The sequence below is a fragment of the Coloeus monedula genome (assembly GCF_965178545.1).
Source record: "Coloeus monedula genome assembly, chromosome: 1".
NCBI lineage: Eukaryota > Metazoa > Chordata > Aves > Passeriformes > Corvidae > Coloeus > Coloeus monedula.
Window position 1 is genome coordinate 71913091 of NC_138781.1, and position 25940 is coordinate 71939030.

The following is a 25940-nucleotide window of genomic DNA, read 5'->3' on the forward strand; positions in this document are numbered from 1 at the left end:
AGCCTTCTGGCTGAAAAAAAGTTGCAATCCAAATTGCCCCATCTTAATCACACAAAGTCAGCCCAAATTTTGGAAGATGAACAGTTTGGTCTCTATGTTTTTCCTAGTAACAAATCTGCCGTCTGGAGGGAAGGGAGGTGTGTCTGATACAGCTGACACCACATAAGCAAGTCTTGAAACTTTTGGGAACGAATTCTTTCTGCTTGACTATGCTAAAGCCTTCATTTACATTGATTTTGTTCAGTGGTTTTTGGGAACATACAATTTCGCAGTATACCCAGCTGGGTAAACCTAGACTTGATTTTTTTTCTCCTGTCTTCCTGGATTTTTAATGGCCCTCTAGTGAAAATGCGCATTTGTTATTTGCACTAGCTCTTTTAAAGCTGTGCTTTATGCAGAAATTAGTGGCTGGTGCAGATGGCAGGGATTGATCAGTATGGAAAAAAGGGAGAGTTCCTTCATCTCCAGTAAAATTCTTTGAATCAGTTTAAGATCCAGGGTTGGAATAGAATTTCAAACTGCAGTTGCCAGAAAGGTCTTTTTCTGGACAGAGCACCAACTGGAAAAATGCTACAAGCTAAATTCAACCCTAAAGCAAATGTCTGCAATAGTATTCTCTGAGCTGGAGACAAGGAGAAATTGGCTCTGTAGCGTAACAGAGTTGGGTAAAAGATCACTTTGGCCATCTCAGTTTTTCTTGCTCTGAAGGCTGCAAGTATCATTTGCTCTGCCACTGAGTAAAGCTGAACAGGGGAAAACTTATGTTGTTAAGTAAACAGGAAAGCACCTAACAAGATAATTATGAAATAGTGCTAAATGGTAGAGCTATTCTTTAGGCAAAATCCCGGCCTCAATGAAGGTAATAAAAGCAATCCCACGCAGATTAAAGAGGCAGCCAAGATTTCAACCACAGTGTATTAAATTTAAAAGCCAATTCAGTGCAATCCAAGAGATTTTGCTTTAAATAATGAGGTTCAGGTTTGCTTCATATATTTGGATGCTATCATAATGGTAAATTTTATGTCCAGGGCCAGAGTGAGAATCCAGGCAACTGTCCTTAGGCATGGAACTTATATGAGTCACATAATGAGATCTGAATTACAGATCTGATTTGACTGGACTTGGGTTGTACCCTGCAGATAGTTGACAAAAGGAAGAGCAACTGAAAAGGGAATAGCAGGGAGAGACAATGTCTAGGGTTACTGTAATACATTTAAACTAAAATCACATAAAATAAAAGTGTCTTCCCACAAAAGTCTACAAAGATAGTAAAAATTGTATACAGCAATATATTACAAAACACAAAGTACTTCAGGTCAGGACCATGCAAATGTAACTTCCAGACTATTTTTTTTTAAGAAAGACATCATCATGGTCTTTCACTTAAAATGTTAGGCTAATGTTCAGTAGCAATGAACAAAGCAAATGAAAAGATAGGATAAATGCTTCAAAGAGAGACCCACTGGGGATCATTCAATAAACAAACCAAATCAGGATCAGGACCTCTCCTGAGATGAAAATCATTGGAAGTTGCAAAAATACATGGGAGAAAGCAAACGTGCTTGGCCTGCTTTTACTCTTCTCTTCATGCCTGCTTGTCCACACTGGTGGGAACAAGTTACTGGGTTAAATGGAACTTTGATCTGGACTAGAATGGTTTTCCTGGACAATGGGCTTTTCTTTACCACCCTTCCCTCTGCTCTCCCCATCCGCTTGGAGCAGTGTTGCCACTGGTTGTGGCTTTTGAAGTCTGACTCCAAGCAGTCCTCTTGGCAGAAGGCAGCTTCTCTGCAGATAGCTGAGTGTCTTTGCCTTGCCTTCTAGAGATTTTGCTCAAAGAACAAGTAGACAGCCTAGGAACATGGAACAACACTGGACTTGTGGGATACAAGTCTTCTTGCTTCACTGGAAGTGGGATGCCTGGGGTAGATCAAGCAGAAACCAAATACAACTTGTAGCTGAGCTTGGGAGCTCTGGTATACACAGGCACTGTTTCCCCGTCTGGTGCATAGACTCTCTCTTGCTCTTTTAAGACAGCTCTTTCATCCTTTTTTTTTTTTGGCAGTGCTCCTGACACTGACTCAAAATGACAAGTCACAAGATTTTTTTTGTGAGTGCGAAGTTGGAATGTGTGTCTCAAGCAGGTTTTGGGCAGCCAATGTTCTGAGGGGAAACAGCCATGATATAGCTAATGTTTTGGAAAGCCACGCTGTCACTTACACTTTGTCCCACCATGTTGTTCTTTCCTGGTGGGAAGGGAATTTTATTTGGAGTGGTTGAAGTTTTACAACGTGTACTGCAGACACTTTCACCATTTCATTCCCTGTGTAATCCTTGTATCTCCTCGAAAGAGCTTTATTACCAACTCCATATGTTCTGAGAACTACTTTCCCTTCAAACAGCCGAAGCCTGTGGGATGAGAAACTACATCTAAATGAAGTGGTATCAGTTCTGGCAGAGGGAATTCTGTTTTGGCACATTGCTTATCTGGCCAACAAGCGTGTTTCTCTATCTGCCTGACTGAAGGTTTTGACCATGGAGATAAACAGCTCAAAAATGTCTGCAAAGGAAGTTATTTACCTAGAGGGGCAGTGGCTTCATATACCTAGAGCACTCTTCACCTTGTTCTGACGTTTTTGACATATTAAGAGTGAAAAAATCTCTTGTTCCCTATCAAGATTATTCTATCTGTAGTGTAATTGGAATGAGTAAAGAGATGCAAAGCGGACTGGTAATCAGATAATGTTACATTAATGTCTGTAACTTCTTGGGTTGTCTGAAACAAGATTGCTGATACAGCAAATCACCACGCACCTCCAAATGGCTGGTTTGTGCTCACACAGCATCCTTGCCCTTGAATTGCTTAATTACTCTCTGGGTTCTCTGCAGAGGCTTAGCTAGTCATGGGGCTTGGTGGTCCAGAGGGGCCTCTTGCTTGCACTCATACAGCTGCACCCATGCTGTGACATTTGCCAAGATAGTTATAGGTATGTTGTTTTTCCTATCCTCCCAGCCAAGTACTTGTGTTTGCAAAACTTTTTCAAATGTAGACCTGGATAATGTTTCACCTCAGCAATGGGGTTTCCTCTTAAGAATGTGTTTTATTTAAGGATTTTTTTTTTTTCTCTGTTGAGCAAGTCCAGTATCAGGTGAGTCCTAACCAAAATTTAAGTTCTTTCTTTCAAGCCAAAATCTTTTTTTTTTTGCCTTTGGCATCTTTGCATGCCTGTGTCATACAATGAAATGTTGCCAGAGGGAAAACTTAGTATTAAAAGCATCATTGATTTGTCTTCCTTTCTCTTGCACTTTGCTCAGAACAAAAGCTTTCTGCCTCATATTTCTCCGCATGGATCTCCTTCTAGTCAAAGACAATGAGTGAAAATTTCTCAGCAAACAGACAAGACTTTCCAGAGGTGATACCTTTTCTCTCCATGTCCTAGTTTGAAAACAAACTAGTGGGAGACACCAAGTCAGAATAACAATTTAATAGGGAAATAAAAGGAGGGGGAAAGAAAAACAAAAAAACCCAATAGAAGCGGATAACACTGGGTTAAACTGACAGAGTTAAGATACAACCTGGCACCCTGTTAGTCAGGGTGGTGGTGGTGGTCTGGTAGAATGGTGGCTGTAGTCCTCCTGAAGTGGCAATCCTGTAGGAAAAGGAAGGGTCTGCTCCTCCTCAGAAGGTCCAATGGTGACTGTGTAGCTCCTGTCCTCTGGAAATCCAGTGGAAAGGTCTCCTCTCTGGTTTTCAACCTCAGCTTATATCCACGCTGGGATGCTTGGTTCCTCCCTCTGGGTGGAGCATCTCACAATGGGGTAATGAGTCATAAGGCCAGGTGTTGATTGGGCTCATTAACAGATGATAGTCCAGAGGGAGTTATCTATGAGTCAGGTGGCAGGACAATGATGGGCCATCAACAGCAAGATAGTCTGGGGGGAGGAGGCAAGGAAACACTGCCCCACCTGATTTCAACGGCTGATGGGGATGGTAATAGAATACACTGCAACCCAGGACACTCCATAAAAGTAAAATTTTCCTACTGTGCTTGTAATAGTGTATTTAATATTTTAGTTCAAAAAGAACAGGGCCCAGATATGCAATACAAGCTAATGTGCCACCCCCTTTCCAGCTGTACCTGAGAGAAGGTGAGTTTTGTTTTCTGAGATTTCCAGAGCTGGGGATGTTTGAGGTGCTATGCCCTCAGCAGCATGCCTGATGGGGCTCATGCACCTTGTAAGCCCTGCCAGGGGCAGAGACCAGTGGAGCCTGAGGCCCCCAAGGCTACTTCCTTCCACGGGGCATGAAAGTTTCTGGGATCCACCAGCCCTGTTAGCTGCCAGCCCAGCACCTGGGGTGGGAATCCAGCTGCTCCAATCACCCCTTGTCTCTTCAAGTGCTCCAAGACCAAACCAAGGGGCTGAGATTGATGCAAGCAGGACTTGCAGACGGGGCTGATGTTCCATGCTCTTTGTAACCATTGTGAAGCTGAGCTTTGCTGAGTCCTGGCATGCTCTCAGCACAAGCCCTTAGTGGCTGCCTGGGGTTGAGCTGCTGCTCAGAACTATCTGCTCTTCATGGAACACTGGTGCTGTTTGAAATATATAGCATAAGTCTGCATGGTTTTTATACAGGTCAAGTTTTAATTTCACTTTGACACCTTATATATAGTAGCAGACTACTCTGTTAGCTACTTTTTAGATTTTAACTACTCATTTTAAAATTAAAGCTTTAAGGAAAAGGGAGTTGTCAGTAGTATGGAGAAGAGGCAAGAACTTTCTTCTCTTTATAAATTTATATTAAATGTTCAGAAAACTAAGTTTGTGTGTTGGTACAACTTTTCAGGACTCCATCTGGAGTCTACAGCCTGTGTGACAGACTAAAGTTTCCTGGCTCATCTGCTGCCAAGTGAGAGGGTGTGCGCTTGCACCAACATACACACCTTAGGCTGTGCAGCTGTAGTAGATGTATGCAGTGCAAAGCCTTTACCTCCTGTTAACAACTAGTCTTCCCTGGAGTAAGCTGGTGGGCAGTCATGGAAAAGTGGTGAAATTAGGCTGCTGTCATGAAGCAACTATGATCCTCATGTTCAGAAGAGGGCTACACAACTGATCAGAGGGATGGAACACCTCTCCTGTGAGGAAAGGCTGACAGAGTAGGGATTGTTCAGCCTGAAAAAGTTCCAGGGACATCTTATTGTAGCCTTTCAATAGTTAAAGAGGGGTTACAAGAAATATGGGGGCAAAGTTTTTAATTTTGTCTGTAGCAATAAGATGAGGGGTATTGCTTTTATAAGAGTTTACTCTTAGATTAAGTATAAGGAAGAATTTTTATATGGTGAAGTCAGTGAAACACTGGAACAAGTTGCCCAAAGAGCCTGGAAACATTCAAGGCCAGATTAGATCTGGCTCTGAGCAACCTGATCCTGTTGAAGATGTACCTGCTTATTGCAAGGGGTTGGACTGGATGACCTTTAAACTTTCCCCAAATCATTCAGTGATTCTAGGGCAGGAAGCTGAGTTTTATATACTATCCCTCTGTTTCCATGCAAGGAGAAAATGGGTTTGTTCTGGTGCTGTGTGGAGAGGATAGCCATGCTTGTGATGCGCCTAAGGTGACATATGTCCCTGAGAAGCGAGAGTGACTGAGAGTTTGGGATGTTATTCTTGGACTAGTGTTGTTGTGTTTGTCAACTTGTCCTCAGTGTGCACATTTGCATAAAGGAATGGGAAAGAGGAAAGCAGACTTAGTAACACAGAGCAGAGACAATGACACGTGCATACATTTATTTGGGGTTTACATCGCATGCTCATGATGCAAATATACGTGGCCTAAGAATGAAAAGGAATTCTGGCCTTGTAGTCAGGATAAAAGAGGCAAAACCAGCTTTGGTGCAAAGAGAAAAGTATTCATTTACTTCTGCCTCTCCTCTGCTCAGTTCCACCAACTGGTCTCAGTAGCTGTGCAGAATTATTGCTGCAGCAGTTAGGTTTTGAGGTGGGTGGGAATTTTCTAGTGAATACTGTTCTCCTCAGAAAATACCATTTCACTGAATTCAAATCTTCTTATGAAAGTGCTGGTACAATATTGTGGAAATGTGCCTTAGCAGCAGAGGAATTTTCCCAGCACCAGGACCAAGCACTGCAATTAGAAGAAAGCTCCACTTCCAGAATAGCCTGTATAGGTTAAGGGACTTTTTCACTTCTTGAGAGCTGGAGCTGAAAATATGGGGCCTTCTCCTGGGCTAAGAGCTCTGACCTGCTTTGGAGGTGGCCTCCTGTTCAGATGAAGCTCAGAATAGGAGAAGCTTTGAAACCTCAACTTCAAAGGAAAGAGAAAAGGTATTTCACACTGCTGTATTCTCCCTTCTGTGAACTGCCTCTCAAGTGCATGGCTTTGGTGAGGCACCTTCAATTAGGTATGGAAACAGCCTTTGGTTTAGCATGAACTTGGCAGGTCTCATTATGTCAGAAGTCAATCTCTCATGTGTTACCTCATGACTGTGCTCGTGAGCAGGTCTTCAGCCAGGCAATATGTTTAAATTGGTATTGAATCAGGATCACAGTGGATCAATGGCCTCTGTCAAAACCCAGTGGCCCTCCTGGATAGACTGAATTTGTTTGTCAACACTGAGGTGCTGGAGTGTAATTTTGGATCAATGCAGATCAGTGCACGTTAGGCAGTAAGGAGCAGCACACCAGGACAGTTGAATTGAGTCACGTGGTATCCATCCGTTTTTGCAACTCTGGGGGAAATATTTCTCCATTCCTGGTGGAAGTGTTTCTCCATCCTGGCTAATGCAGTTTCCTCTATGTTCAAGGTGAAGTAACTCTGTAGTTTCCTGCCTAGGAAATGCTCAGCAGTGTCCAGGTACTCCTTTCATAATATGCCCTGGGACATTGTGACAGAGCAGACTCAGCCAAGGACTAGTTAATGTTTGATCTAAGGAACAGAGTTTTTGGCTCTACAGACAAATTCTGTTTACAGGTGACTCAACAGGGCAGGAAATGATATCTATAGGTATCTAAATATCTACAGCCAAATGCACACAGTGCAGTGGTATGGAATTTTGTAGTCACACAAGAATTATATTGGGGAACTTGGCAACTCAGTAGGGTTTTGGATTGAACAATCATCTGCAAGAAGGGATAAGCTGCCTTTGTGCTTCTGGATCACCTGGCACTGATAGTCTTCCTTTCCTAAAATGATCTAATTGATTTCCACAGAGGCCCGATGTGAAATCTTTAGAAATGGTCCCATAATTGTGTGCTGGCAGATATGTAAATAAATGTCTGTTCAGGGAGAGAACTCTAAAAGGGAGAGCAATTGAAAGTGGAAGTCTCTTACCAGTGACAGACATTGTGAACAAGCAGCTTGGCCCTTCCAGACAAGAAAGCAGGACTTATATTAGGCAGTAATTTGGGATTTCATTGACCTACTATGCCATTTGTTCCCTTTTGGTACCTGAGTGTTCCCTAACCTGTGTTTCTCCTCTCCTTTCTGACTGAGGGATGGAAATGTTGGATTTGTTTGGATGCACGTTAAAAAAGGAAGCAGAGGAACTACAGCTGAAGAAAGACCAACTTTAAACTGGATTCTCATGGATTTAGGAAGCGAATTTCAGACTGGTCAGCCTACTGCCAGAAAGTTGTGAGTCTGATGCAAATGAATTTCAGAGCTTCTGCTGACACTCTCCCAGCTACATTCTTCCGGAAGTGTGCCAAGGGAGTTTGCAGTTGCTCTCGGCAAAGCTATTCCTGAGTTTATCCTGCTGTTCTCTGACTGTAGAAACACAGGGTTTCTGAGTGTCCCCTAGCCATCAGCATGACACCAACAACAAGAACACAGGGAGGTTGCATTCTCAGTGACTTGTGCTGTTTCAAATGCTGCCTCAATGGAAGACATCACTCCCTCCACACTGAGCATTTTTGTAGTTGTGCAGGGAGAGCTTGGCTGCTACAAGTGCATCTAAGGCAGACAGAAAGGAGTGGGGGAGTGGGAGAGACTGGAGAAGGACATGCTACATCCATCCCTTCCTTGGGCCCTCAGGAGACAGAGGTGATACAGGGGTTCAAACTTGCTGAAGTCTAAGTTCTCTTCTCTGTCTCCCAAGAGTGCCAGGGCAGTGAGCTGTTCTCCATCCTGTTACCTCAGCCAGGCACTCCAGCAGGCAGAGGTTGGTGTGGATTGCATCTGATGTGAGGGTGGGATAGAACTGAGTGCAATCTGTGATGGGAATTTGCCAACAAGGCAGCTATTATAGATACGGGATTATATGTGTGATGGACCATGCCACTTCTGTAATGTTTCTAGAGAGAATGACAGGAGCCATTTTAGGATGAGGCTGCTACTCCCTGCTCTGTGTCAGGGATCCTTCCTTAGCTGTACAAGAAGATTTAGAAGTCCAGAAGTAGACAGCTGTAATCTGTGCATTACCCCTGGTTCCTGCTGAGACAAAACAGTGAGAAAAACAGCTTTTCTCAGTGGTGTCAAGCAGTAGGACAGAGGCAATGGGCAGAAACTGATGTACAGGAAGTTTCATCTGAACATGAGTAAGAGCTTCTTTACTTTTTGAGTGACTGAGCACTAGAATAGACTTCCCAGAGAAGCTGAGGAGTCTCTTTCTCTGGAGACACTCAAAAGCCATGTAGACAGAATCCTGAGTAATGTGCTGTAGGGAATCGTGCTTGACCAGGCAGGTTGGACTAGATGACCTCCAGTGGTGCCTTCCAGCCTTAACCATTCTGTGACTCTGTGGTATTTGGTCCAGGTCCTGGTCTGATATCCCATTACAATGCTAACACCACTATTGTGCCTCTTCAGGGAGCCAAACTTATTTTATTTAATGAGAGCTTCTTAGGGATGGGGCAAGTAATATATTAGGATAGGCTGCTTTTTCTCAATGGATATTCAGAGAGCATCATCTGGGAGAGCTTCCAGCTCATTCTAGCTTTTGTTTCCTTAATAGAAGTCAGTATGGATCAGAGCCATAAGGTATTTCTAGTATGCAGATTGCCAGAGATCTAAAATTAATATATGGACCTTCTTGTCCCAAGAGATCAGTAAACCTGTGGATAGCTTCCTTCAGAAAAGCCTGCCTATCTGCCTTTGCATGATAGCTTTCCTTCCCAAACAGGCAAATATAGGCTTTCTGAGTTAGCAAGGACACGACAGTTTGGACTAGCTAAGCCAGATTTGGATGCTGCCGAGATGAAAAAGTGGGATTTTTTTTTTAGAGTTTCCTCTGGCAGAGAAAAGTTTCACTAGCATTCTTGGTCAAAGCCTGTCTGAATCTGTTTCCTAGCAGAAAACGTGCTCATCCTTCCTCCCACTTCTGTCACAGTCTCTTCCAGAGGATTGTGGTGGTGGGAAGGAGCAATTGCATTGGTTTTGAGGACTCAGTTTGCTGTGAGCACCCCAGCCCGCACTCCATGCTGTCTGGAAAGAATGATGTGAGGAAATAGGATCTCAGAGCCCGGGGAGAAGCTTTGCAGACCACCTGGCTTTCAAATTCCTGGCACTGCTCAAACTTGTCTCTGTAGGAAATCCATGTTCTAAGTCAAGCTCAGGTCACATGAGAAAATGAATTTGGCAGGAATATTATGATTCCCTACTGATCTGCCAACAAATCCACCCCAAGCATCTTGCTCCATGGCTCTACACTTAGAATAGAGCAACACAACTGACAGCCCAGTGTAGAAAAGAGGTACTTTTAGAAGCGCCTGGAGGTGGCTTGTGCAGGCTCTCCCATGATCCAGTGCTGCTGCAAGCTGACTTCCCCTAGCACTGCATTCTCCTTTTACAGAAAAATAAAAGGCAAGGGCTGAGGAAGAGCTTGAAAGCAAAGAGAATTAAGGTGGCAGGAAAAAATACATTCCTTCGTCTTAGTGTTCTGTGTTCCTACTGTCCTAAGAAGACCTCAGTTCTCCTGGGTGCTATTTAGACACTCAAAAAGTGTACAAATGTAGGGAAAATTCATACTTCTGTGCCCACCTGACCTCCTCTGACATCATTAATAGCAACTAGTGAGATGTTGCCATTGCATTTAAATACTGTCTTGTGCATTGTTTTTCCCAAAATATCTCAGCTTCAGAGCAAGGTGCATAAAGAAAATGAAATTCAAAATGACTTTGGCACAATTATAGTAGAAATAAGCAGCTATTGAGTTTAATGCAGATGCCATGATGGGAAATATAATCTCATTTCCTCTTATTTTTTTGTCTTTTGTGTTAGGTGCTCTATTATCAACTTTATATGGGGTGTTCAAAAATTTTATTGCATTGAGCATATTTGGGAATTGGGAGGTCTCTTTATTACAGAAGGCAGAGATTTTTGAGATAGGCTGTCAACAACTTGCAATGCTTTGACATCTCTTCAAGGTGACTGGATGATATGCTTTGTACAGAAGTGCCCCTGGGGGCACTATAACTGGAAACACTGGATTGTCTCTTCAGGCCACAAATTTTTGAAAATCAGAGGCCTGAAATTAGATATGTAAATCAGTACTTCTGTATGCATAAGCACAAGCATAACAATGGAAGGTCCTGATTTTTCAGAGTTGTTGCAGTAAGGTCTAACTGGGAGCAGTCAAGGCTGAAACTGTGAACTGAGGTGTTTCCTAGAGGAACTGAGTAACCACACTTTTGAATAATTTTCCTTTAGGTTTGTGAATGTGACTGTGTATGTGTTTATGTGCCTATTGATTTCTGTATCTAATTTATATATATTATATTATATAATTGTAAGGAATACATATATTTACTTATAGAAGACATGTATGTATAAGGAAATAGGTATACAAGCAACTAAACATATTCTTTATATGCATTTGTATTTAAATTACCCTAGTTCTGCTAGGAGACAATCAGAAATATCTAGTTATTCACTGTAGTGGAGAACAACTTAAAGGAAAATCTTTTAAAATCCAGGTGTGAGAAAAGCAACTGAGACTGATGGCATAGGTCCCTCCCCTGGTAATCATGGAAATTGCATGGGTATAGCTGCAATCACTGCAGCACTGTGGGTGCAAAAGTATTTTTCTTTCCTTCAGATTGTCTTATCCAGTGCTCTCCTCTCTTTAGGAGGATATGTAAAGGTGACAAGCAGGAGCCTGAGAGCAGATTTTGTCAAGTGGCTGAGGTCTGAATTCTAGAAGCTGAATTCTCATCTGTTGTCTTTATGTGTGTTGGGGTTATATCTGCTCTGTGACTCCCAGGGGATTGAAGCTGCTCTGGTTAGCTATTGGGAAAGGCTCCTGCTCCCACTTTGAGCTGACCCAAATATGTGAGCAGCAGGATAAGGTAGCAAATAGGCTGAAAGAGCCAAGTTATTTCTAAGGCAGTCTTTGGTGAAAGGGCGCCTGCCTGAGGCTGAACGAGGCATCCTCCTCCTTCCCTATGCAGGTGGGGGGAGGTGGATGCCAGCAGTGCCCCAGAGGGGGTTTGTACACTGGGAATTGTTTTCAAGGTGAAAACATTGATTTGCCAGTGTCCTCAAAAATTGAAGAGGCTAAGGGAGGGAATTAAGTCTTGTACTCTGCTCAGACGGATGCTCTGGATGCCTGGTGGCCTGTAAAGGAGTCAATTAAACCATGTAGTTGGAGCTGGGATACACACAGCTGTCAGCAACGGAAAGGAGAGGACGTAAGAGACTTGCATGCCGGGGGGAAAGAAGCAGATCGAAAGTTTTCCTTTAACACTTTTTTTGGATGTGTCTTGCTGCCTTTGAAGCTTTCTCTAACAATTTTGGACTTCGATTTTGCCAGCAGGGGCTGTGGGCCCTCCCTGGTGGGAGGGTTGGAAGAGGAGAGCAGAGGGATGGCCAGGTCCGCCTGGAGACTTCCCGGGTGCTTCCACACATCTATTTCCCGGAGAGCCACCTGATGGTGCTGTTTGTTCAAGTTCCCGGCCGCCGAGGCCCCTCCGAGCCTGCGGAGCTGTGTGTGGACCTGCATGTAGATCTGCCTTATCACAGGGCGTTTAATTAATAAATAAATGATAAAAAAAGGGCTGCATCACCCACCTGGCTCTGGCGGTGGGAGCTCACCTCTCTGTGAGGCCCTGGGGCAACAACAGATGGGTTTTTAAGCTCAATTTCAAGAATTTACCTTGGAAAAGGTCTGGGGGAGGCCAAGCTTGGGTGTCTCTGTGTTTTGTGAAGCTGACGATAGCTTGCTAGGTTTTCCCAATTTATTTTGCATTCTCCTCACAGTTTCCATTGTGGAGCTTTCCCATACAAGGATTAACCACCACAAGCGGTGCAGTGCAGCTCTGGCAACCTCCCTGGAAAACACGCATCCTGAATAATGATGAGTGCTGAAAGCAGGACAGAAAATCCACCCTTCTGCTCCTTTAAATCAGCACTGGCTAGCAGCACCCCAGACAAAGAGCAGTGCTGGGTGGCACCCCCATTCCCACAGCCTGAACCCCTTGCAAACCTGGCTCGCTCTCTACAGGAGCTCCCAGCAAAGCATGCAGGCAAGGCAAGAAATGCTCACTGTGGGGATGCTCCTGCTCAGCATCATGTATCTATTGGGGGGGCCACGATCCCCACTTCCTCTGGAGGGTAGAGGGTCGTGTTTTCCATTTTAGGGACCAAGACCTGCAGTTAAGGACTAGCAGTGCTTGAGGTGATGAACAATCAGGGCCAGCGTGTGGGGAGAACAAGCAGCTCAACATCTTGCCCTGCCTGGTTCACTTTCTGCTTGTGACAGAGGGCAGGAAGTAATACTTAGCCCAGGTTGCCCTACTCACTCCTGCCACAGGCAGCACCACCAGTGGGTCCTGCTGAAGTAAACAGGCTGGCTTCTCATTTGCTTCTCACCGTCAGGATGATGAGTCCAACTAGATTTTGTTCTGTTTGTGTTTGCTGCTTGTTTGTGCTGACAAAACACATGCGTAGTTTGTAGTTCCCTCATTTCAGCCAGTTGCTGTTCCATTTTAATGCAAGGCACTTCATCGGAGGTCATTTACTCAGTATGTTGCTGGGCCATTTACAAATACGAACCGATGAATATTTCATCATCGTTCACCAGGAATTCTGTTGAAGTGTAGAACTTCATGGCAGTGAATCAGTATGTGATGCACTCAACCTGAAATTGTTTCTTTGCAACATCTCTCATCAGGCATGCTAACTGCTGACGTTGGAAGAGGGAGGAATACATATATGTATTAATACTCTTTATCTCGCCTTGATTCTACTGAAATATCTGTGGAATCAGTGTTGCTTGAGGAAGGGGCTCTTTTGATGAAATAGCAAGAGCAGCCATCTATTCCCATTCACTTTAAATGCAATTCCCAGTTTTCCTTTCGTTCCCTTCTCGCAGTACCACACCTCCTGGGGGGAGGTTCTGCTGGAATCAGAAACTCCCTCTTTAGAATAAGCACTTGCAGCAGAGGAGGTGGTGAGACCAATTTATCTTGCTTCAAAACATTCTAATGGAAGCAGGGCACGGTGTGCAGGGGACGCATGCCTGTGTTAATGCCTGCTTGAGACTGCAAAGAGCCTGGAGTAATCATTCTGCAGAGGGAGACCCCAGCTATTTGTCTCAGAGTCCAATGATGATTCAGGCACCAGCATCATTAGGTGTTTTATTGCTGAACCAACTGAAAAAATCAGAGTCTGGGATAGAGTACCAAGGTTGACAGGAGGGTCTGTAAAGGTAGTTCACCCTGCAGCTGAGACAGCTGTTGCTGTGTTGATGGTGGAGTGGCAGCAGAATGTCCCAGCTGCATGATGCAGATATGCTGGTAGCAGTGCCTCCCTCCTCACCTGCTGACTGAGGAAAAGCCAGTGGGAAGACGTCCTTTGTAATGGTGGTGTTTACACCAGTGTAAAACAGTATTGCACTCCTGGATTTTCTGGACTGCGTGGCTCTCATGGTGATTGAACTCTCACGCTGGTGACTAGGAGTGTGGAGCACTCTGTTTCACTAGTGAGAAAATAATCCACCCAACAAGGACCTGTAACCATCCATGCTTCTTCAGCCCTCTCCTTTGGTGCTGCAGATGGCGACTCTGGGAGCCTGAAGGAACAAAGGTTATTGTGACTGTGTCAGATACAGCAGAGGGAAAGGAGGCCATGTGTACCTGAAAGCCGTCTCTGTCCCTGTACACTCAGAAACCTCTCTCTGGTGCACACACTCCTGGAATGGGCTGCAAAATGTGCCTGCTCTTTATTTAATGCTGGATGGTCTTCTGCTGCTTCTGAACTAGAGTGAAGGAGAGAAGCTGTGAATAGACAAAATTTGGTAGCTGTGTGGGAAGTAGGGGGTTATCTTGACACATGCAGAGGAGAAAAGCTGGTAGTTTGGAACAAGGCTCCACAGCTCCTCAGAGTGAAAAATGAGATAGACTCCTCATCTTTTCACTCTTTCATCTCACCTTGTCTATCTTAATATGTCAATATTGATGTTAATATGTCAATATTGCAGTTTACCTGCCACAGCCTGTACCTATGCAACAGGCCATCCGATGCTGCACTGCAGCAGCCTGGTCCTGCAAACCTAAATGTTCTGCTTCGTGTGAAGCTCTTGCCATACACTGTGCAGAACAGAGGTGGGAAGTTTTTGAGAATGAGAGAGTTTTGTGCTGGTGCCACTGTCTAGACTCTGCTATTCAAAGAGGTCTACTATGTACTCTTGGTATATAAACTAGCCCACAGCACCAAACTACCTGGAACTAGCTTTAATTTTAATGATCTGTAGGGTTTTTGCTTTAGGGCTTTTTTTTTTGGTTGTTTTCTTTTTAAGATTTTGTGAAGTCTATAGAGACTGGAAGTCTCCATAGCATAGACAGCCCACCACTGTGCTATTCATATTTGCTTGTGTGTATATAAATGCACAGTATGCTTTCTATTATTGCGTGTTTTGACTTAGTTTCTGGAAGAAACCCCACAGAGGTCTGGTTCTCCTAGGAACAATGTTATAGCTGTCCTTTGGTTCCTGGGGTTAGCTTCCCCTCAAAAGGGCCCAAACCCAGTGAAGACATTTGCTGAAAAAATATGGTTAGGTGGGATGTACTTCTTGTGACCAGAAACCTTAATCACCATTCTGACAGACACTTCACTAATATACCTGGGAAAAGAAATCTTTTTGACTCCTTTAAACTCCTCTGTGCTTCATCTCTACTTTTTATGAGTATGTTTTGGAAGGTTTTTGTTTGTATTTTATTGTCTTTAAGCTTGACTTACATCTTCATGTTTTTTCAGGCTCATACCCACAATACAAAGTGCTCAGTGAAAGCTAGCTTGTAAAAGGATAATGTCTGGAAGTTGAGATGTATGGGGACTTGATGCCAATATTCATGATATGCAATGAAAACAGGCAGTGTGGAAAAGAATGTGAGGGTGTCCTAGACTCCATCATAGTCTTTATTTGGCTTCCTAGTAGATTTTTAAAAAATATACTTGGATTTTTAATTTGACAAAATGTAATGACAGAATGATTCTGTAGTCAGTTTTTCCAAAACAGCTCAATTAACCTGTCGATCTTTAAAATACAATTAATAACTTTTTGTAGAGTGAGACTTCTTTTCTGTGGGGGTGCAGACGTTTGTGGGTGGTTACTGAGCATACATGGTACTCTAATCTCTTCTCACTGTCTCTCTTCCATTCTCTATTTTTGATGCGCACAGATATTATGGGGCAGAATTTTTCACTTCTCTCAACCCAGAAATAAACAGGACTAGTCATAGGGCAAAACATGACTTGCTACAAATGCAAGTGACCGAAATTGTACCTAAATGGTCATTTTAAGTAACACTTGTTTAATTTCCTCTCCACTTTGAAAACTAATAAACTTATATAGGATCTAGGTGAACAAAGAAGAATGATTGCCATTCTAGAGCAACTTGGTGAAGGGAGGGTATTGAAATGGAAATTGCTATTTAAGGCAGTGTCTAAATTTTGGTTCAGGGTAGGTTTTCTCAGCAGCATAGCTGACATTTCCCAGTATTTCACACCACAATTTTACAGTACTTCAGCCATGAGTTAACTAAGTTCAGACTTTGCATGAAAGAGTAAATATAGCAGATATCACTTTTTTACTTAAAAAGTAGATGGTGCACCTCTCTGTGTCACCCATTAGTCACTTTTGTCACCAGACATGGTTACTGTATGTTCTGCCAGCTGATGTCTTTGCTTGTCCATCTCTTAAGGAAGCTCGGACTGTGAGAACCATCAAATGGGGTTTAGATTTCAGTGTAGCAGAGGAAGGACAGGAGGCAACAGGCACAAGTTGCAGCTTGAGAAATTATAGCTGGATGTCAGGGAGAAAATTTTCACAGGCGAGATGGCCAAACACTGGAAGAAGTTCAGAAACACTGTGATATCTCATCTTTGGGAGCGGGACTAGATGACCTCCAGAGGTTCTTTTGTGCTTGTTATTCTGTAGTTCCATGATTTTGAGCAAGAGTTTGAGCATCTTACACAATCCATATTGCCTCTAATGCACCAGACTCCCAAACGTCTTTGTGCCTCTTTCAGAAATAAAACTCCCTCAACACTCTCCATACTGTGGTCAATTTTCAACAAATTTGCAGGCTGCCACCCCTCACCTCATGCACAATGAACTTTGGTTTTGTCTTTATCTTCCTGTATTTGAAAATGGCTTTTAGATGCATCTGCAGCTGAAAACATCTGCTTTAATGGAGAAACTGAAATGTACATGAAAACACACCAAAAAATTAGGCTTACTTCAGCCCAGTGTGTTCCAGGTATCTCCCTGTGCTCCTCAACAGATTCCCATGGAAAGCTTCTTCCTCTGTCAAGTGTTTATAAGGGGAATTTGTCAGAGACCGTTCTTATCTTTTCACCAATTGATATCACTGATGAGCTCTCTCCTCTTTTTCACCCCCAAAATTTCAGGCCACCAGGCCTAAAAAGACTGCAAATAAACACTGTATCAACATTCAAAATGAAACAGAGACATTGGCTTAGGTCTCAAGAGGTTGAAATAAGAATCAATGCTTTGGATCAGCCAAATGCTGTTTAGTCCATACCAGCAATTCTGAGTAAGACAGAAAGCAAAATGGAATTTTTTCTTTCAGATCAGTTTTGTAAAAAATTTCACCTCATACTCTGAGAAAAAAAAATTGCAGAAGACACAAGTTTTCTGTGTTTTTCCAGGATTATAGGACAATTCATGTTGGATTTGATCTTGGGAAATCTATAGTCCCATCTGTTGCTGAAAGTAGGATAGGCAGTGAGGTTAGACCAGGTTACTCAGGCTTTTACTCGGTGAGGTTCTTAAATCCTCAAGGACAAAAACTTCAGAACCCCCTTGGGCTATGACTCTTCCAAAGAGGTCAGTTGTTCTAAATTTTCTTGGAAAACATCAGTAAGCTGAAGCCCTTGTTCAAAGGAGTATGTTGCATTGTCAGCAGAGAACAACCTGACTACGGCCTGAATAAGTCAGTAAAACACCCTCCAGCCTACCCTTAGTAATGTGGATTTGGTAGCACTGGAGGTGTCAGAAAGACCGTACCCTAGTTCGAGTTGCAGCTGAGCTTCAATGCCGTGACTAGTGCTGGCACCCTTCTTGCCTTCAGCCCTGGGACTCATCCAGTTCTGGACAAAGTCACATGGGCCTTAAAATCCAGTGCTGAACTCCGGAAGAAACGTGTTTAACATCTGTTAATTTAGTGTGAATAAGAAAAACAATTGCTGAAGGGTACTCCTTTATTAGCTGTTAGTGAAGACAGTTCAGGATTTCTGATTGAGATCTGATGCAAAGATATGTTAATTTTGAGTTGTCTTTGCAGAAGCTGCTGCAACCTGGGTAAATGGCACTGTACGCCAGCTGAGCAGAAAGGTGGTGCAGGTTACTGAGTAAGACCTAGGAATTCCTGGTTGAGAGATTATGGCCAGAACTCTGTGGGAAGACAGACAACCACAAGGTGTAGGATCAGCAAAGTTCCTGAGCACTTGCAAAGTCCCTTTTGCCAAATGTTGTGGTCTCAATATTTGGGCCACTTACATGAGTTTTCGTGAGTGATCTATGATGGGTAAGATGGAAAAGTTTCTTGCTTCATTGCCCCCATTTCCTTTTTCATGGACTTGAACTTGATGAAGCATGTTTTCTGGGTCAGTTTCAAAACGGCAGATGAATTTCTGGCATTTATCTTGATACCCAATGCCAGGAAAAAGATAAATCAATATTTAATAATTCCTCCTTAATACAGTCTTCCTGTGTCCCTGCTCACCATATCCAAGGTCACCAAGAGCTGCACACAGGCATGGGAACAGTAAAAGCTGTGCTCTGAATGCTGTCACATGCTGTCTCTTGTTAGGTTCATAGGTTGCTTTCAGGGACTTCCCATGGCAGTGTGTAATAGTACTCTTGACCTGGCATACTCAAATGGCTGCTTTGTTAACCAAGCAAGGACAAGAAACAGCTTGTTTGAAGTGATGCATGTTTCCTTTTGATAATGATGCCCTCCATCAGCCTATTAATAGTAGAAGCAGTGCTTAATTAACAGCTTTCCTACGGTCCCTTGTCCCCCTCTGGTCTGGCTCAGAGCTCATGGTGGCTTTCTCACATTTATGCATTGCCATAGAGGCCTCTCTTTGTCCTTCTAGAGAAGGATGGCAAGCTATGGCTTGTATTTTGGGATCTTTAGAGGGAGAAACATGTAAGACAGTGCCTGACATGCTGACCTTACTTCACTCAAGGGAGTGATGGAGTGAAAATTGTCTGAAGTGTGCAAGTGACACAAACTTCAAACTTAAGGAGGTAAGGCTACCCAGAAGCCCAAATTTCAGTGATAGTTAATTAAATCTAGACTTCCAGATTTTTTTCAGGATGCTGTACCCAAATACACACATTTCCTTCGCATTTCAGTCACAGGACAATTCAGATAAGTTGAGACTTGTTTTCCATAAGGCACGAAGTGCTTTTCAGCAATCTTTTAATTTTGTAGTGTATACTAGACATTCTGTTTATTTTTTTTCTGCTTTCCCCCTTTCAAACTGTGCTGCTATATATCCTTTACAGCTCAGTGTGTTATTCGGTGTAGGGAATGAATCCATGTGAGAGGAACCCATCTGCAGTCCTTGGGTAGCTCCCCGTAAGATTCATGCAAATTAGTGCATATGCGGTCATATTATACATCCTGTTCTAATCAACTTTCCTGCTTTTTCCTTTCTGTGTTGTGCTTAAAGCTTCAGGGATATTTGCTATTTGTATCTGTGCTGGCCCTACTTTCAACCAGAAAAGCAATAGAAAATTAGGTTATCTTTTGCAACTGATCTGCTGGCAAAGATGTGCTTGATAATGAGCAGGTAAACCCTCTAATTCTACTGAGTGACCGTAGGCCTCTATTAATGGTGTCACGTGCAGAGAGCTGTGTTTTAGAGCCAGCAGTGTCCATGACAAGCAGCTTTTTTCATGTTGACACTGCAAGTAACAACTGAAAAAGTTTGGAGACCTCGTCTTTGCCTATAAATACTCCAAATGAATCTTTCTTGGCCTCTTCTAAGGTCTTGTAACTTAAACTGTGTGGCAAAATCCAGCCACTGAGGATTTATGAAGCTTGGGTAATGACAATTTATTGACCTCTGTGTTCTTGCTCATTTACAAAGAGACTCAGCTGAAGGAAAGGCATTCATACTTTATTACTCTGCCTTGAACAATGACATTTTTATTCCTCAAGAATTGTTTTTCTTTTTAATTTAGAGGCAAAACACAATTTCCCTTAATTTGACACATAACAGAAGATTGGCCTGAGATGCTTTGAATTTCTTTTCTAATAAATGCAAATTTCACTGTCCAATCTTACTTTCTAGTAACTGCAAGATTAAAATTGAAAAACAGATTGTTCAAGAGGAATAAAAGTAATTTCTGAGGTGTCATAATTGCATTTTTTTCCTGCAATAAAATAGATATTTTTAACTGCTCCTTCACAAATCATCCTAATTTCAGCTGATGCTCTGCTATGACAAATACATCAACAAAATTATAGAAACTGTTATGACGATATCAGAAATAATTAAACATGGACACTTAAAAGTTTGTGTCCTAAACCATACAGTACTGCAACACTACCAGCTCTGGCAAGAGCAAATGCCAGCAATGCTACTCTGCCACCAAACACGTACAGGTTTGTTGGCTGACTCAGTCTTGCTAGGATATATAGTGGCTGAATTTTGCCTGCTTTCCCTCAATAGAAAGCACTAATTTTGGTCTTTATTCTCTCTCCAGCTGTCAGGTCCCTGAAACTTATGAAAATATAATTATCTGTGATACTCCTGTCCTTCTTTCAAATTTGGTTAAAATTAGCTAAGGAGAAAATTCACTAAAGGGAGTCGGCAGACTGGAATCAGGCCAAAAATACATCAGCCATCGTGTCAGCTGCGTGTTCCATGGGTAGCTGCTAATTCAGTACTGCATTTCTCCCAGAACAGCCTTTGGAGATAGCTACTCTGGTGTCCAGGAGTTGTGATTCTTTGGTGCCTGTATCAGTAAAGAGCTACTTGGAAATGCTTGGGTCTGTCCCCTCCCAGCACCACTTAGTGCTGAGTGTTGCTGCATGCTCTCAGAGGGGGCTTGGCAGCCTGAGGATTTTGTGCTCCCTGTGGATTTGGGGGCACACCAGACGTCTGTACAGAAGGCAGTGGGGCTGCCCCTACAGGCTTGTGTGTGGCTAAGGGCTGTAGGTAAAAGCAGCAACGAGGGTGTAACAGCATGGGACTCCTCTCTGGAGAATGACCTTGGCCCTCAGTGAGTAGCAACCTCTGCGCAACTTCGTGTTGCTGTGTTGTTATGGGCACAAAACTTTAGGTCAGAGTTATAGTAGTAAGTGTTCCTCTTCCATGGGCATTTTTGACTGGGCAAGACACAGTCCATCTGTTCTGTTTTGAGCCTGTGTAGAGTAAGGTGCATTCAAGTGTGTGGTAGGTGCTGTATCCAAGCTACAACACCTATTTGTGTGTGGCACTGTCACCTCTATAGCACAGTGTCTTCTGCAGGCTCTGCTGAAGGGCTGATTTTCATTGGGTAGGGTGGGGGTAACAGGTCTCAGGCCCTACTGCTGCAGAAGACCCATATGCCTGGATTTAACTTTGTGCCTGGGAGCATTTCTGTTGAAATTTGTAGGCATATTCATCTAGGCACATTTAAGCTACGTGGGTTGTTGTGGCTGGGGCCTTTCTGCAAGGTGTATTTAATATGCTAAGTCTGCAAGGGTAGAACAACCACTATTCTACTTGTGTAAAGGAGACAGTAGTGTGACACCTGGCTTTTCAAGGTGCCCTGCAGTGCTGAAGACTAAAAAAAGTATTTCTCCTTTGCACAGTGCAATTTGGTGAAGAGATTTCAGAGAGACCCCTAAACTAGTTAGCTGTAAGTAGGGTAAGCAATATAGCTGCATTAGCACAGAGCTCAGCTAGGTAAATTAGCATTGTGCAGCATAGACATATCCTAAACTTCTGATATGGTTTCCTCAGTGACCCTTTTTCAAACCATGGCTTGAAAATAAAATATGATTTTTTTTTTTACTCCTCTAATACACTGTGCTAGGAAATCTTGCATACATTTTTCTTTTTTATTATCTTACTATCTTCTCTTTTAAAGTAAACTCTAACCTGACTATCTCATTTTATTTCATTTTATTTTTTTTGCTTTTACTGGTGGCATCCTCTCATTCATCTGAGCCTGGATCCCCTGTAACCAAAAGCTGTTTCAGCTAGGGCACAGAAGATACTGGCTCTGTATTATAAGAAGTATTATTTCAGTTCTCTCATGACTTCATGATAGAAGGCTAGACATGATAGGAAAAGGAATAGAGATCTAACATTATTATGTCCCTACATAAATCTACATGGTTCTGATCACACTATCTCAAATAGGATGTAGTAGGACTGGAAAATGCTCAGGAAAGGGCAAGGATGATAGATATTGTGACTTGTATAGCATGAGAATAAGTCATATTCTCCAGTCTGTGGAAAAAGTAACTGTGGGGAGACAGTGGAGGGCTGCCATGGAAGTCTGCTGTGAACAGCATGGAGAAGGCAGGTAAGGAACTGCTAAGGGCTGCTACAATGTAAGAATATGTGGGGAAATTCCCTGAGGGAACAGGTTTGGAGGTCTTCAAGGAAGAAGTCTCCTCTCAGTGGAGCAAGTAGTGGAACTCGCTGCCACATTGTATGGGAGAGTCCAAATATTTAAAAGGCATTAAAATAAGGACATTGATTACTTTGATGGTAGTTCATCAATGATTAAGGGAAATCAGGAAGGTGAAGGTGTGTTATTACTCTCAAAGCAAGAATAACAGTTTGTTATCTTTTGTGCTTCTAGGAGTGGTTGTGGCATCACTGGATGACCCACTAGGTTATTATAGGTACTAAGATGACTCTACCTGTGGCTGTAAATCTACCATACTACACAGTGTAAATTCTTTGAAGATCAAGGGAGAAAGACCCAAACCACTACTGGCTGAGGTGCATTTTATCACAAAGGAAGAGTATCATTATAATTCTACCTGTTTGAAAAGACTGAGAAAATGAAAACTGCCCAGGGTAGGCAACAACCCAGGTAGGTTGATGCCTACCCTGGCACGCTTCCCCTGCATTCTTTAGGCCAGGTGCTTTGGGAATTCCTGAGATTGAAGTTACACAAGTGTTGCTCTACTTGATCAAGTACAGTGGCTATTTTAGAGCCCTGTAAATTGGAAATAAGGGCAGGGAAAAAATGAGATACAGCCAAGATGGTAAGAATATATATGAGGCCTCAGTTCTGCAACTATTTAAATATCCTGTATAAGTTTCACTTTCAAGAAACATACTAAGGAAAAGGTGGTTTTGCAAGGAGACTCTTGGTTCAGTAGAGAATAAACTTCCTTTAATATTTGCTGAGGTCTTATATAGCTAACTTCTCTTAACAGGTTGTAGCTTTCCATGGCATTTGTTTGATGTCTGCATGGTGATTTTTCTTCCTCCTGGCTCCACTATCCCAAGAATTTGATGAATGAATGGAATGAAGTCCTGGATCATTGGCATTTTTCCATCCTCCAAAGTGATATGATACAAAAATTTAAGCTTATATGGATTTTGGAGTTGGTTGGATGTTTGGAGGAGTAAATACAAAGTTTCTGGGTTCAGATTACTTCTGCCCATCTGGAGGCTCATTCTGGGTCAGCAGGATTACCAGAAACTGCTGCGCAGGCAGAATAATGCAGGTCTAGATATGCTGGATCTAGTGTTGGCTAAGATATTGTGATTGGTCTCTGATCTTGGTTATGTGAGATAAGTCAAAAACACAGTATGATATTTTTGCCAAAAGAGTTTGTTCTGTCTGTGCCTTTATACCTGACAGAGAGGCAGTAATTCCAAGGCACAAATCAGAAACTCCCCCACACAGCCCTTGATTGCTCCTTTTTCAACTCACCATGCAATTGCCATATGTGAATCTAGCAAGCGACACTTCCTAATCTAAAGCACTATCACTTTACTAAAAGTACAAGCTTAAATAAACTGCATGGTTGGGCAAATTAAATCAATACCAAGTCTAGAAGTGAAGAAGTATGGACTTCTAATAGGACAAGTGCTCCCTGTTGATACTGGTGGCAAAATGTCAAGAAGTTTGATGTCACAAAAACCTGTGTTCCTGTGTGCACATGAAATAAAACCTAGTGAATGCAGGGTATACCGAAACTCTGCTACAGTGGCCAAGTTGTCCCCATCCTGTTCTGTTTTCCTCATCTGCCTGTTCTTCTACTGACATCATCAACAAATACATCAGGGCAACACAACAGCTACTCGCATCTCACCCTTCACTTAGTTTATCTTTTCCAATATTTAAAGACCTATCTTTTGCAAATATTCTGAGCTTTCCAGAAATATGTATACAACCCATAGAGGTTGTTTGCAAAGAGTAGAGGAGAAAAAAGTGAGGTAATCTGGGAAATGTCTATCTTAGTCTCCTCCATGTTGAAACAAAAGTGCTTCCTTAGAAAAGATCCAGAGCCAGCACATGCGGGCACTGCAGGAGTAAGATGGATTTGAGTCTGGATCTCCAAAGCACTGCCAGGTAAATTACAAAGGGCAAGATCTTCATTACTGGTGATTTAGGAGGCATGAAGAGATGCAGCTTGATTTGTGGATCTCAAGTGGAGTTTTCAAGGCTGACAATTAATAATAGGAAATTGACTTGTAAACTGAATGAATCTGACACAGGGTCATGAGAGCAAATTACATTTGGAAGCTATAGTGCCATTTTTCTAGTTACTTGTAAGAACAGTGAATAGCATGGAATTTTGTTTGCAGATACTTTTTGACTTTTCTTCTTCTGTGCTTTTCTCCCGCCATCCCCATTCCAAAAATTCAAGTCTTTCTTTGGGGATTTAAGTATTTAACTACTTAATATTGTAATTTGAAGTAACAAGACAGTTTGGTGACATTTTACAAGACAAAAGCCATTTTGTCTCTCATAACTACACAACTGTTAAAATCCCCATATGACTAATCTCTAATTCCCAGCAGCCTACTGCAAATAAAATCATACTTTGAACTGTGCTACTTTAGTATACCAAATAAAGCTCCCGACTTCCAGATCAGCTCAGAGTTTGGTTAGCCTAAAACCATGGTGATGTTTATACAGATCACAGACTGTATTAAATAAAACTCTCCCCATAAACATTTGTGGAAGATTATATTAAGCTCAACAGTCTATGAAATCTCCTTAAAAATGCAGGGTGCTGGCCTCCTGAAATGGTATTTAGGAAAATTAAGTCACAAAAGTGTATCCCAAGTCCTCCACAACTGAAGGACTATTCTGAAAAAAATATTCCTTTTCCTATGCTGATTTTCAGCCCCATCCTTTCAAACTTGCATGCAAAGGGCCCTTTGGGAAACAGCTTGCTTGGATACAGATTCCCAGGCCCAGAAGATCTCTCTTACTCATATTCCTTTCCAACTGGCTGCTCACAGGTGGTATTAGGGGTTGTATGATATTTGCACTCTTTCACTGTTTCTCCATTAGCTTTCAAAGTAATGGGAAAATTTTTGAGTTGGAAGCAAGTGAAAAAATGGCAAGATTCAAACCTGTGTGTTTATAAGAAAAAGACAGTCTGTGCCTATTGTTAATGCCATCCAATCCCCGGGCTGGCAAGAGGCTACTTCTGGGTTTCCTGGGAGTTCAAATCATTGAAATGTAGCTCTTCTGCCTGGCACAGGAGCTGTCTTCTGTGAGGGAGAGAAAAGTGTGGCTACTGTATGCCTGTATGCTTTCAGAGGGGCAGGCAGCACCTTGGGTGAAAGGTATGGCAGCGCTGGGGTCCTCCAGGTCCTTGGATGCAGAGAGGTTTGGGGACAGATCCAGGCTTTCAGACATGGAGGTGTTTGAGGATGAGGTCCTGGCTGAGGGAGGCCAATCAAGCAATAGGAGATTGGTACATGATCGATGAAGATTTCACTGTATGGCTAGATCTGGAAGTCTGATCCTTTCCTTTACCCAGCTTTTAAAGAAGGGCAGAGGTACAATGGTGTTGTATTCTAGATCTGTAATACATACTGTGTTTTCAAAAATGGCTTATATCTTTGCTAGCAGACGTGTTTCACTTAAGCTGCAGTTTCAACACTTTGTTAAAGTACTTGAGTGTTACCCATTACTGTGCTGAGGAAGCTTCCAACATGCAGTCAGATGACACAACATTAGGCCATGCCTGTTTCTCTTCACTTAGCAAATACTGTGACTTAGAGGATGACCTGTGGCACTGTGGATTTTCATAGTATTTTTATTGTGAAACACACAAAAGGAGATTTCAGAAGTGCTGTGTGGTGTACAGTCTGTGTGATTGCTGTCAGCGATTTGTTCCTAGTATCTGACTTGGGAAAGGGAAATGCAAATGAAACATTTGTCTCCTTGGAAAAAAGGCTCTGAACTACTTGAATTGGAGGGACAGGCAGAGGCTGCTTTGCAGATCAGAGCTGTCCTCTACACATGCAG

The 25940-nt window shown here is 42.6% G+C and overlaps 1 protein-coding gene across 35 annotated transcripts in view; it reads left to right on the forward strand.

Annotated features, from left to right (window-relative positions):
- The window catches only part of F13A1 (coagulation factor XIII A chain), a 274375-nt gene that overhangs the window by 122853 nt on the left and 125582 nt on the right, over nt 1-25940 (forward strand). The window lies entirely within an intron of this gene.